An 8,532-nucleotide genomic window follows, 5' to 3' on the forward strand; every position below is an offset into this window, starting at 1 on the left:
TCGATGCAATGCAAACACTGTGTTGACAGTTATGCCTGCCACGGAAAACTCATTTTCTGCTGCTCCTCCTTGGGACGTGCAGAATGGCTGCCGTTACCCCGATAACGGCTGCACCCCCTCCTGCCATGGGCGACCTTTGTGTCTGCTGTTGGTAGACAGTTTTAACACACTCCTTTGGGGAGCTCACAGGATGGAGCCATCCTGGCAGTTAAAGGCTCCCTGATTTTCCTACCTAATCAGAAACAGTCACTCTCCCCTCCTTGTCCCTGTGGATGATTGCTGCTGTGCCTGATGCTGCTGAACAAAACCTGGGTGCTCCCTGGGGCTGGGGGGGGGTTATAGGAATGAGCGTGCAACCCCCTGGCCGTGGCCATGTCCCTCTGCAAAGTCCCTCTGCCACCAGCACATCGTAGGGAGGGTCAGGCAGGAGCCCAGGGCTCCTTCCCTGCCTCCCACTGCCATAAGAAAGTGTGGGGATTTTTTTTCCTCCTTTCCTTATTTATCTGCAACAGCCTCGGTGGCTTTTCTGGTCAGTCCCTATCGTGACCTTTCCCCTCAGCACATTGTTTTACTTCTAGTCTCAAGGTTCATTTTTTGTCATTTATCTGTGTTGCCTTTGGCACCTGCTGGCCGGGGGTATGTGCCTGAGTCACTCGTTACCTGGCAGAGATTATTCCCCATTAATTGCTGTGCTAGCATTTACCATCCTGGCAGCTTTGAGATCCCACCTGGTGCACGAAGCCAGTCTGAGTCACAGCTGGGTTTGCTTCCATGGAAAATGAGAGGTGATCTGAGAAGCAGTGCTGGGGTCTGGTCTCATCTCTGGAGGGGGCAATGGGGCAGGGGTGCCAGCATGGGGAGCCCCGGTGGGGACGTGTTTATTCCCCAGCCTGGCCCAGGCATGGGACAAACGTTCATTCCCTGTGGGATTTATCCTGCCATGGTTTTTCTCCAGCAGTGCCCCCACTCACAGATTAAAAACCCGTGTGGGTTTGCCAGCCTGTGCTGCAGCTGTGACTTTGCCGGTGTGCAGCCGTAGCTGCAGCCCTGCTCACACCCGCCTGCTGGGATTTGCTCTCTTACATTTGTTTGCAGGCTGCTGGGAGAGATCTCCCATTTTATGGCTCTTTTTTCTGCACACTGTGCTCCTGTTCCCCACGAGTGGCAATGCAGGGGCACCATGCCACCAAGCCATGCACCGTGCCACCGAGCCGCGCCGCATCGCGGGGCCGGCTCCTGCTCACAGCATCATCATTTCCAGAACGGTCCCTCTATGAAAAAAAAAAAAATCTCGAGCAGCTCCTCAATAAACTGGTTCAATGTATAAAGTATTTAACTGCTGTGTAATTTCCTGGTAAGCCAGCAGGTCCCCTAATAAATGCGGGAGCGTCGTGCTGGCTCCCCGCCCGTGCTCAGGCGTCCCTGGCGAGTTGCCGTACACCAGCTTGTAAAGCCTTCCCTCGCCACCTCCCTGTCCCGCTCCCCACTCGAGACCCCTGGGGCGGCACAGCCAGGTTGGGAGGTCCCCGGGGAGCCCCCCGAGCCCGACTTGAGACTCGTCGCCCCGTGCTCTGCGGGGAGGTGGCGAGGGCTGGGTGGCGTCACCCGGCCACGGAGCGTCCCCACCACTTTTGTGACAGAACCAGTTTTTCTCCTCGGCGTTTGCACACGCACGCACACACACAGAGCCCTTTCCCCAGGGGTCGGATGGTTTCTGGTGTCTGCAGCAAAGCCACGGGAAATATCACTGACTTCTGGGGTTTCTCTTGGCTTTAGCTGTTTCTCACCTTTCTGGGCAGAGGGGAAAGCATGGAAAAGTGATTCATCCCTCCCTTGAAAACCAAACCAAAACCCACCGGGGAACCAGCTGAGCATCAGGCTGCAAGATCAACCTCCCTGTGCTCTGAATCAAGGTCATGATTTTGGGGGCCTGACTCAGATACCTCAACCTTTAGGGTCTGATCCTGGAGGCCTGATGGCTCACCACAAAGGCTCATCCTTTCTTTCTGCTTATTAATTTCCTGTAATAACCCCCCGAGCTGGTGCCTGCCCCATGAATCTCCCCTGAGACACAGTGCCTGGCCGAGGGCACCGTGGTCGGACCGAGATGCTGCCGGTGGGTTTGCCAGGGTGCCGCAGCCGCCCATCCAGCAGTCGCCCGGCCGTGTGCTGCCGCCAATGTGCCGGCCAGCTGATGGAGGCACGCCGGCCGCGCCGTGTTTGAACTGGGAGGGAGGTGGGACCGGGATGCAGCTTCAAAGGCTCTGAACCACTTGCCAAGAAGTTCAAAGTGGCAGCGCGAGGCTGAAGTGATCCAGATTTGGGTTTTATTTCAAGCCTCACAAAAGCCTTGATACCTTAATTTCTGAGCCATTGGGAGGTCGTTATGGGGTTTGGAAGGATCCCCTGGCCTCGCTGGCTGCTTGGCTTTGAGACAGGTCCTGTGTTTGCTGCAGACCCCCTCCTGCCAGCAAATGCAGGGTGCTGATGGCTGACCCGGTGCAGTGGCCCCCGGCCCCCCCGGCAAGCCCGGAGGAGAGGGGAGGAGGGGGCCGGATGCTATTATGTGTGAAGTGAAACCATCTGGCGACAGCCAGCCAGGCATCCCACGCGGGGCTGTGCGAGCCCCAGCCGGGTGGTGGGGGCTCTCCGGGGAGCGGGACTGGGAGAGGAGGGCGCGGGAGCTGGGCTGCGTGAAAACACCCAGCATTTCCCAGGCAGGCTGTGTTCTGAGGGATTGTCTCTTATTCAGCTGGCTGCCGGGACTGGGCAGACTGGGCACACCGTCCTGCCTGGGTTTCCTGGGGCGGGTCCATCGTGGAGGGTGATACGTGACCTGGACTGACGTCCCAGCAGCCCAGAGGCTGTCCGCACCCCTGCCAGCCCCCGCCTGCACAGCAGGGTCTGCTGGAAGGGCTTTCCTGTGTTCGGCAGCGGTTATGATTTCTCCTTGTCCCATTCAACATTTTACATATCTTTTTCTTCAGACCCTCTATATCTTTAAACCAACATCCATTCGGGAGCGAGCAAAGGTTAAGCTACAAAAGCTGTGTGGGGCTATCCCAGGTTTCCATCATGTCAAAACAAAAAGCAAAGGAGATTTCTTGTGTGCACGGGGCCCAGAGCAAAGTCCGCTGGAGCTGATGAGTTGTGCTGCTGACTTAGTGGACTTTGGACCCTGCCTTTTGGCACACACGTCCCAGTGCTGTAGAAGCAATCGGTGCCCCGTGTGTAAGAGAAGGAACTGCTGGGAAGCTCCTTGCATATTCCCATCCCCAGCATTTTTTTATTTTTTAAGTACTGGAGGCTTTGTTGTATTAACGTGTATTTATTGGGCAGGTCAGATAAAAGCACACGCAAAATCAGTATTCATATTTCTGAAGGAGAATCGCTTACAGGATCCTTCACAGCATTTGAAAAGGCGTGCTGGCCTGAATCTGCCCAAGAAATGCAGTTCTGCTGAGGATGATTTTGATCTATTTGGCTAATTTATGCCAAGCCAGAGAAGAAGCAAGATCATCACACTCCTTCCGCAGACTGAATGATCATTGGAAGGATTGGAAGAATGAAAATTGGCTTAGCAGGGGGTAGCACCTTTGAATTTGGAAATTCTTACACTAAATGCACAAGAAAGTAAAATCTGCTGGCAGACCTTTCCCTAGAAACGCTCTCAAGCCCCCAGCTTAAACTCATTTCTCATCAGCCAGGTGCTAAAGTGCACATTTCAGTCCTATCCATGTCCGTGGGACTTAGCCCAGCCCTTCCAGGTAAGCCCCTGCATAGGAAAGTACCCGAGTACCTGCCCAGGTGCTCTGCTGAAGGCTCTTTAGAGCCCAACTTGTGCCTATGATAGTTTAGGATTTTATTCGCTATTTTGTGCAGGACCTCTATGTACCTTCTTGCTCAGTGTGGTTTTTTTTCTCTTTCCAGGCAAACTGCAAATCAATTCCTTTGCCTCGCTTGTCCTGCAGCCATTTGCTACAACCAACTTCTGTGGTTGATGCACGATCTCATGAAGAAATCAGTTGTGTTTTTGTTTGAAATCACGCAGAAGGTGACTAGTTATCCATACTTCCTTTTTTTTGGCTAAGTGGCCACCACCTCCTAATTATAGCTTCTCTTTTTTCAACTACTGTACTCAATTTACAGCCTAATTACCCTTACCTTGTTTGTTTAATGAAGCTTATATAATGATTCCTGTGATCTTCATGAAACATTACACTGGGATTTTATTTTTCACTTTATAAACTGTGATTTTATATTAATGTTTTATAATCTCAGGTTTCTAATCATAAAGTCATAAGGAGTTTAATTGATTTGAAACTAGCCATGCCCTGAAGTGTGTACATGTCAGATTGATTCAAATTGATCCAATGTGTTTAAATAAAGCTCGTGCCAAAAGCACGTAGCACCTTATGCTACCAGATATTTGCTCAAAGCACTCTGGTAACTTAATTATGCTGCCATCTCAGTATAATAAATTATTGACTAGGACACGTTTTTATGTGTGTTTGTTGTAGTTTGAGAAGCCAGAGAAATCCCCCAGTCCCGCAAGACAGCGCAGGCACATCATGTCGGCGGCAACTGGTGCAAATCTGTTCGGTGCTGTCACCGTTACGAGCGCTGCCGAGAGCTGAGGCACCGGTCCCCGCTCACTGCAGCCCTTCGCAAGTGTCTGGTCGCATCCTTGTGTCGTCTCACAGTTCGGGTTTGTTTTGGCACTTGAAGAAGCTGCTTTTGCCACTTAGAGAAAGGAATGGGAGGTCAGAGAAGAGAATATGAGCATCTGATTTCAGCAGTGGCATTTGATTTCAAACCAGACGGTCAGCCTGGAAAGCCTCTACGTCTGATCTGCCTGGTACATCCTTTGTGCATGGACTTGAAAATTTGTTCAGATCTGACAGACCCAAATGGTGATCTGTTGTGCACTCGGAGGCGAAATAATGTGCTTTAGGAGAGCGCGATAGGATCTGCTAAGGCTGCAGTCCCTGAGTAAGTCCTGCAAGCTATAACCGGCGCTGCCTCCCACAAGATGCTAAATTTGGTATCTGTGGCTGAGGGATGCAGCAGCTATTCCTGCTGTTGAAAACATCCAAGAAATACCCAAAATCATTGGTGGGCCAACCCTCATGGTGAAAACCCTGCTCACCGGTACGACGCAAAAGGGTAAGGCCATCAGCAGCTGTGGGAAATGCCTTTTGGAAAGTAAGATGTGACCCACCTGACCCAAGGTGCCATCAGAAAAATCAAATCCCTGTTTACCCGAACCTGCCTGAGCAGCATGTCGTGTTGCCCAGGGGGGCCTCGCTGGGGCCCCCATCCCTCCCTTGGAGCTGTTTAGGTGCCTAAAAAAGCCTGATGGGCTGATTTACATGAGTACAGATTTGTGAAGTAAAATGAAGACAGTTTAATCTAGAAAGATGGCAACAGGTTTTTGTCTTTAATTAGACCTTGGTATTACCACTGGATTTTTATTTATTCTGTAGTGGATTAGATTTTAATAAAGTAGTTACATACATTGGTAAAGACAGAGGAGTGGAGCCAAAACTGCTGACTAGGCTAAAACATAGCAAAGCTGATTACAGTGACTAGTACCGTGCCGGCTAGAAGTAACAAAGTCATTATGTTCAGCAGTTTTTTTCCTTAGAGACTCATCCTGATCCATTTTCTCACAGCACTGCCAGCCGGGTGCCTCCATCCCGCCGGAGCAAAGCCATCAGGATCCGTGCCGGGCTGATGAGAGCGTGACCGCAGTGGCGGGTGCTTGCAATGCACTGGCAATGCATGGCTTAGACACGCCGTCTTCACTGGCCCCCTCCTGCAGGCCACGAAACTCCTCGTGACTGAAGGAAATACCTGTTCTTGGGCAGGAAGAAATAAAAACTTCAGGGTTTTGTTTTTAACCCGCTTGGAATATTTTATTATAAATGTATGGGAAAAAAATTTAGCTGAGCTGTGATATGGAAGACACATAAATTCAAAAAAATCAGGTGAATGTTGAGCCCCAGTAAATATCTCCTGACACAACCCTCCCCTCCCAGCCTTCACTGCACAAAGAGCAGAGTGACTTATCTCCTCCCTAATGGCAGGGAGGAGAGGTTCTGCCTGCAGACCTCTTTGTGCCCGAGGTGAGAGCTTGAGCTCGGCAGGGTGAGTCACGTAGAAAAGCATCCCTGGAGTCATGGGCCTCTGATTTGCCTGAGACAGCAGAGCAGGGGCAAGCAGCAAAATGCAAAAATGCTGTTATCATTTAAGCACCTGATTTCCAAGTTTCAGGGTAAATTTCCTGTGCTGCTTCAGGTTTGGTTTTGAATACTCTTTTCTATGTAAATGTCACCAATTAACTAAATGAGTCCTCTTCCTCACAGACAGGACTTGTGAATTCACAGAAATCAGAAACCGCACCTGACAGAGGAACTCAGAGAGCCAATGTTTGATGTTGGTCTTCTTATATTTGAATCTTCTGTCCTTTGAGAGCACAGAAGTAAGGGAGGGCTTTGCGCACACAGCAAGCGCGCTGGAGGTGCTGCAGAGCAGCGACCGCATCTTTCGGCTGCGCGAGCATCACTTGTGAGCACTGCGTGCCACCTTGGCCTGCAACAGGCAGAGCCAGAGTCTTCTCAGCTGAAATTTTACCCCTGAACTTCATGAGACCGAATTAGTGAATGTAATTCTCATTTTAAACTGCACAAATTCCACCTGTTTTCCATAAGCAAATCCTGACCGATGATCTATGGGGGGTCTGAACCAGCATCCTCTGTCCCGTGAGGAAGCTTTGCGACTGATTTCCATGAGAGCTACAGTCAGACCCAGGCAAGGAGCTGGCACTTCACTGCTATTTAGAAAGTGCTTTGAGATCCTCAGGTGTCAGGAACCTTGAACGTGACTGTCCCTGTGTGCAGCATGGACTCAATAGCCGTTGCTCTGTGCCGGGTGAGGATGGACATCATGGTCAGCAAAGAGCGCTGGCCTTACCGGAGCAGTTTGTTTCCCTGCAAGATTTAGACCCAGTGCCACGCATCTGGAAAGGAGACACAGATGAATATATTTTATCTGGATTTTCATGTTCAGTTCTGTGAACACGTGAAGAGCTGGAGGAAATTGCTCCGCTCTGCTGAAAGTGTTTAAGACAATAGTAAGAAAAGATGGAGGACTGCTGTGGATTATTTTTTTCATCGCACTGGATTTTGTCCTGCTTGGGAACGTTGGTGCTAAAAGCATCTGCTACTCTTCTAACAGGAGAGATCCACGTAAATCCCGGCTTAGGTCATCATCCCTCCGCAGGCCAAACATAGATGTTGTGCACTGATTCCAGGGGAGAATTCCCCCCGGAGCACTCGTGCTTGTGCTACCCGTGTTGGGGTAGCCCTCTGTGTTCTTTGTGTAAATCACACATCTCTGCACTGACTCACTAGCAAAATACTGGAGCTCTAGAAATTATGTGCATTGCTCTCATGAGAATATTTTTTATCAATTGGCCCATAAAAGTTCACCAAGGAATTACGCGAGTACCAATATATCTCTACCAGTCTCCCACTGATGATAGCATTTATTTGGTATAGATAAAATTGAATTTTAATTTGTTCTCTTTCACGCACAGTTTTATTTTCCGGGTGTATATATGGTGCTTACATAAAACAATGAGTCTTCTGGGATTTTGGTTATATGCATCACTACTTCTCATGACTTGGTGGCATTGGCCGACAGAAAATATCGCAGGCCTTACACTGTATATCTATGCCCAGGCAGCTCTGTTTGCAGTCTTTTGAATATCGCGTGCCTCGTAATCATTGCTGAATCAATTGGAAGGGACAGATTTCCCTGGGTGGCCGTGGCAGCCGTAAGTCCCCTAAGCACCATCCACTGCCCACGCTCTGAACTTACAAGCGCTCTAGGCAGTGGCTGTCTCTCTCTTTATGCATAACCTGAAATCTGCACCAACTTCTTGCACCTGAGGACATCTCTGTGCTGCCTTCACGCTGTGACAGTCCCTAAGCGCTAGCGGTGAAGTCGCCTGTGTGAAGCCTGGGCTGCTCTGACAGCAGCCCGGATGGTCTGCCGATGTGCTACATCCACGCAGACTGCAATCCCAACCTTGCCGGCAACGCCGACGTGCTTTGGGCCGTAGCAAACCCTCTTTGCAGTAGCAATAGGGCAGACCTGAGCTTTGGCATCTCACGGAGGGTCCGTTCAAGGTGTCGGGGGGGGAAATGCATGTCCTGGAGTGGGCCGTTTCCGTGGGGTTTGTGTCCAGTGGGGCAGCAGCACGCGCTGGCCTCCCGTGGGACCTGACAGGCAGCCGGGGTTGAAGGCAAAAAGGGATGATGACACCTGTGAGGCTGGTGATGGTTGTCTGCAGAAAAAGGGGTATTGCTGAGCTGGCGCCTGGTCCCAGCCATCCCTCAGCCTCCAGCCGTGGGATCCAGGCTGAAAAACAACTGGATCCAAACGCTGGGCCAGCTGGGCATGTATTAAAGCTGCGGTCTCGATAGGCTATCTAGAACAGGGCATTTATAGCTGAACTGTAAATTA

The 8,532-nt window shown here is 50.7% G+C and overlaps 1 long non-coding RNA gene across 1 annotated transcript; it reads left to right on the top strand.

Moving 5' to 3' along the window:
• The first annotated feature begins 3,215 nt into the window (after positions 1-3,215).
• LOC142058317 (uncharacterized) lies at positions 3,216-7,655 on the top strand. The gene is made up of 4 exons (XR_012660907.1): positions 3,216-3,767; positions 3,931-4,054; positions 4,521-4,992; positions 5,676-7,655. It is a non-coding gene; the product is annotated as an uncharacterized LOC142058317 (long non-coding RNA).
• The last annotated feature ends 877 nt before the right edge of the window (positions 7,656-8,532 follow it).

The sequence above is a fragment of the Phalacrocorax aristotelis genome, chromosome 6 (genome assembly GCF_949628215.1).
Source record: "Phalacrocorax aristotelis chromosome 6, bGulAri2.1, whole genome shotgun sequence".
In the NCBI taxonomy this organism is placed as follows: Eukaryota; Metazoa; Chordata; class Aves; order Suliformes; family Phalacrocoracidae; genus Phalacrocorax; species Phalacrocorax aristotelis.